Consider the following 5,919-nt stretch of genomic DNA (forward strand, 5'->3'; position numbering starts at 1 on the left):
ACCAACATCCTTGAAGAGCAAAACAAGGTGATTGCCATTTCAAGAGATCTTACACTGCCAAAATCTCTCAAAAGAAGAATGCATATGTTGAATTAACTGAGCTTAGGTTGGAGATCATCATGAAGAAGGGGTTGGTTAAAAAAAATTGAGCCTTACATCCTTTGTTTCAATAACCATGAACCAAGCCATGTTACAACCCTTAAAAAACCTAATTGAGGTAGGGTTTATTCTGAAAGCATACTACAGCAAGGTTGTGTGAACTGACTCCTAAATGTTTTCTAGTCACCTATATTGGCATCATATTCTCGCTGTATCTTTCACACATTAGCTAAATCAGCAATGCGTTAGAACTAATGGTTCATTCGTCACACACTATGACATCACCTCAATAAATGTTTTTTCAAACTTGCATGAATGTCACATTAAAATTACCATTGATTAAATGAACAATTTTAACTGTAAGTAAGTACTTGACATCAAGGAAACCTCAAAGAAGAAATAAGAGAAGGACTTGATCATTCGTCAATGCTGACCCAAATCAAGACTACTTCCTAACCCTGTGGATTAGGAGCATGGTATCCAATGATTATGAATTGGTCAGTCAAAAAATCCCCAAGCATCAGTGGATCAAGGAGGCAAATAATTTCAAGATATTCAGTCAATCCGAGGCAAGTCTTTCAAAATATCAATCAGGGGCAAACTACTGAAAGATTCATACGCTGGGGCAGAATTGGTTTAAGCCATGGTATAACTATTCCCAGGGTTTCCTTTCAAAAGGTGAATTCCTTCAAATACCCTACAAGTTGGGACAGACGAGTTGCAAAGAGCCTTGGGGCAGAGAAAAAGCACAACCATCATGCATTGATTACGTCGCTACGCTCATTTGCAAGCCATCAAGGCATACCAGACAAAGAAATGGAGTTTCCCTCAAGAAGAAACACACAGTCTATGAGTGAAGGATCAAACTTGGGGCATTAAGAGCGTCCATATTTATCCTGCAATCATTACATCATCAAAAGGTCGAGTGTCGGGAAGTCAAAACCTCTCTCCAACCAAATTCCAATCCCTATTGGCATCTCCAAAACCAAATCCCAATCCCTATTGGCATCTCCCAAAACCAAAAGTCCAATCCATATTGGCAACTACCAAGATAAAAGTCCACTTTGCTGGCATCTTCATAAACTCAAATCCAATCAACATTGGTACCCAAAAGTCCCGCCTTCAAAAAAGGGAGACCGGTCCAAAAAAACAACCAATAATCCTCTTGTATTACCACATGCACTGCATATAATAAACACGCGTGACTTTCCTTCCAAATCAGGAAGTTGCATATCAAAAATCTTTCTCACAAAAATGAGAAATTTTCATTAACATGCACCATATTCATACACAACATAATAATTCCTTCCCATCAACCCTTTGATGAGGACATAACTTAATTTCCTTTTCCATCAACCCTTTGATGATGCCACTCCCTAATGAAGTTTCTTTCCGTCAACCCTTTGACGATGAAAAGTCTTTTCCATCAACCCTCTGATAATGATGATGTTTCCCATCAACCCTTTGATGATGACATTCACTATCTTCCATCAACCCTTTGATGATGATATTCCCCAATAATTTCAAAAATAAAACCCTACGGAAAAATCCAAGTATCCAGTTGCATTCCCACATACATCACATGCATCAGTTCATGCATTATGTTCCTACCAAAAGAGGAAAATTCATCAAAAATAATTATATCAATCATCAGCATATATGTGCATAACCTTATACAAAAAAAAAAATCATTCACATTCCCACATGCACATCCTAAATATCCCTAGCAATCGCATACTTACATATATCGCACGCATCATTCCATGTATGGTAGTTCCATCCAAAGTGGAACATCACACATAAAAAAAACACAACAAAATATCAAGATCCAGGGTCATTCATATGTATCCCGGACACTCTTCATTTAAATTCAATAAAGTTATTACCCTCCATGTGCTCGTGGAATTATTTCTGCAAACCATTTTTCAACTTTATGATTAATAATGATATTCCCAACATTTTCTTTGCTATCATTGCTCCCCAAGAAGAGGTTACCCTAAAAAGTCTCTTATGAGCTTTTCCCCTGTAGATCATTTCTAGTAAATCTCCCCCAAAAGGAGTCTTTTCTAAAATCTTTCCCCCAACAGATGAACATTTGAGATGTTACTTCATTTATCTGAAGAAGCTCATTTCTCTATTTGAGATACTACTTCATTGATATGAAAAATCTCATTTGTCTTCTTAGAGATACTGCTCTAGTATCCTTGAAGAGTATTAGATTCAATTAAGGTATCATTCCTCTTGTTTGGGATATCTTAATTCTATCATATAAGATACTGCCCTGGTTGATAGAGAGAATATCATTTTGCTGTTTGAGATGTTGCTTCATCAATATGAAGAGTCTCATTCAAATTTTAGAGATACTGCTCTAGTATCCTCTAAGAGTCTTAGATTCAATTAAGACATCATTCCTTTGGTCTGGAATATCTTAATTCTATCACATAAGATGATGCTTTGACTCAATACAGAGAATCTCATTTTTGCTGTTTGAGATGTTGCTTCATCAATATGAAGAGTCTCATTCCAGATTTTTTTTAGAGATACTGCTCTAGTATCCTCGAAGAGTCTTAGATTTAATTAAAACATCATTTCTTTGGTCTGGAATATCTTAATTCTATCAGATAAGATGTTGCTTCGACTCGATACAGAGAATCTCATTTTTGCTGTTTGAGATGCTGCTTCATCAATATGAAGAGTCTCATTCCATATTTTTTTAGAGATACTGCTCTAGTATCCTCGAAGAGTCTTAGATTCAATTAAGACATCATTCCTTTGGTCTGGAATATCTTAATTCTATCAGATAAGATACTGTTTCGACTCGATACAGAGAATCTCATTTTTGCAGTTTGAGATGCTGCTTCATCAATATGAAGAGTCTCATTCCAGATTTTTTTTTTAGAGATACTGCTCTAGTATCCTCGAAGAGTCTTAGATTTAATTAAGACATCATTCCTTTGGTCTTGAATATCTTAATTCTATCAGATAAGATGTTGCTTCAACTCGATACAGAGAATCTCATTTTTGCTGTTTGAGATGCTGCTTCATCAATATGAAGAGTCTCATTCTAGATTTTTTTAGAGATACTGCTCTAGTATCCTCGAAGAGTATTAGATTCAATTAAGACATCATTCCTTTGGTCTGGAATATCTTAATTCTATCAAATAAGATGTTGCTTCGACTCGATATAAAGAATCTCATTTTTGCTGTTTGAGATGCTGCTTCATCAATATGAAGAGTCTCATTCCAAAAAAAATTTAGAGATATTGCTCTAGTATCCTCGAAGAGTCTTAGATTTAATTAAGAAATCATTCCTTTGGTCTGGAATATCTTAATTCTATCAGATAAGATGCTGTTTCGACTCGATACAGAGAATCTCATTTTTGCAGTTTGAGATGTTACTTCATCAATATGAAGAGTCTCATTCCAGATTTTTTTAGAGATACTGCTCTAGTATCCTTGAAGAGTCTTAGATTCAATTAAGGTATCATTCCCTCGTTCAGAATATCTTAATTCTAACGTATAAGATGCTGCTTCGATTCGATACAGAGAATCTCATTTTTGCTGTTTGAGATGCTGCTTTATCAATATGAAGAGTTTCATTCCAAATTTTTTTAGAGATACTGGTCTAGTATCCTAGAAGAGTCTTAGATTCAATTAAGAAATCATTCCTTTGGTCTGGAATATCTTAATTCTATTAGATAAGATGTTGCTTCGACTCGATACAGAGAATATCATTTTTGCTGTTTGAGATGCTGCTTCATCAATATAAAGAGTCTCATTCCAGATTTTTTTAGAGATACTGCTCTAATATCCTCGAAGAGTCTTAGATTTAATTAAGACATCATTCCTTTGGTCTGGAATATCTTAATTCTATCAGATAAGATGCTGCTTCAACTCGATATAGAGAATCTCATTTTTGCTGTTTGAGATGCTGCTTCATCAATATGAAGAGTCTCATTCCAGATTTTTTTTAGAGATACTGCTCTAGTATCCTCGAAGAGTCTTAGATTCAATTAAGACATCATTCCTTTGGTCTGGAATATCTTAATTCTATCAGATAAGATGCTGCTTCGACTCGATATAAAGAATCTCATTTTTGCTGTTTGAGATACTGCTTCATCAATATGAAGAGCCTCATGCCCGATTTTTTTTAGAGATACTCCTCTAGCATCCTGAAAAAGTCTTGAGAGTTAGCTGAGATATCATTCCATTACTAACGTAACTCGATCATGACGTCCAAGATACTTTCTGACAACTCCCAGAAAGTCTTGGTTGTTCCATTTTTTACTTTAGGATAATTTCTCTTACTATCTCTCACTGCATTTTCTTCCTGTATTTTCTTCCCTGCATTTCCTAGGACAAAATTTGGGTCTTTCTTGTATTTAAATATCTCCCACCGTGAATGTACGAAGACTGCTGTCATTTTTAATTTTCGGTTCGAGGTAATTAAATAGGGACAGCTGTCATACCCCAATTTTGTCTGGGTAAGAAAAATCTTTCACCAGCATTCACCACCAGAAGTTATAAGGCATAAACTCTATCTTAGGGTTTCTCAACTCTAAGCTACTCCAAACTCCCCATCCTTCCTAAAGGCACATCCAATACTCACATGATTATTCTAAAGAAAACTCTCAGTGGCATCAAATTTTCAACAAATCTTTCAGTGGCATTTCATCTATTAATTTCCTTGTACATGACTCAAGAAAACATCTGTTGCGTTTGTCTCTTATAGCTGTTACTAAAGCATGGGATGGTATGCGCATTTTCGGACTTGTTGGTTATAAAAGGCCCATTTTTTGGTTACCCATAAGACCTTTTGGCTTTAAAAAAAGCCCACTCACATCAACATGTCCATAATTAATATTGCAAGTCCAAAGTGTGGTTCAAAACTTTTTTACATATACTAATCCAAGTCCACTTTCTTAAAAGCCATTTTATTTTTAATGATCACTTGATTAGCCCAAGATTGCGAGCCCATTTCTACATCCCAAATATTTGTGCTAAGTCTTGATCCTTCATAAGTGTCTAAATTGCAAGTTGCATTTTTTAAAAGCATATATATGTTTGATTTAATCTAAGGTTGATTATGGGAAGGAACTATTATGATTGATAACGTTTTTAAGTCACAATATTTAGACTCATGTGCCAAGATCCTTTGTTGGTTTCATGGTTAGAGTTGAGATTTCAATACTTATGACGTATGTTTCATTTTAGACCTTTGGTTGTTTTTTTATTTTGCTGATAGTAATATACTAAAGGCAACCATTTGTGGAACGTCCATTATTATTTTATGGTGGTCCAAACAAGTTTTCAAATGAATATTAAGATAAGTTTGAGTGTTTAAGAATTGATTACACAAATAAAGTCTTAAGCTAGAACCGTACAATATATTACAGACAGTCCAAAAAGCACTATACACATTATCCAAAATACAAAGTATGTACGAAATTGAATAAACAAAGTTTTGTACTGCAAATTCAGCAGTTGAAGGCAAAGCCTTTGAAACACTAGCGCCCAAAACCATCTTGTGGATTGAAACGCCCTAAAGTCCAACTTCCTCATAGAGCTGGCGCATCAGAACTTTTCCTCAATTAGGGTCTTTTCACCTTTGAGACCTGCGAAGGAATAATAACTTAAGTCAAAAGTCATTATCCATAAGCACTTAAAAGACTAAAAAATAATTAATAAATTAATTAGGTAAAAGCTTTGCACATGGGAATACAATGAACGCCCAGAAATGTAACAAATACACAAAGTCAAAACCCCACGAACTCTGGGATGAGCAACATATCATGACAGATTTTATCATAAGATTTACTA

The sequence above is a fragment of the Lathyrus oleraceus genome, chromosome 4 (assembly GCF_024323335.1).
Source record: "Lathyrus oleraceus cultivar Zhongwan6 chromosome 4, CAAS_Psat_ZW6_1.0, whole genome shotgun sequence".
NCBI classification, from domain to species: domain Eukaryota; kingdom Viridiplantae; phylum Streptophyta; class Magnoliopsida; order Fabales; family Fabaceae; genus Lathyrus; species Lathyrus oleraceus.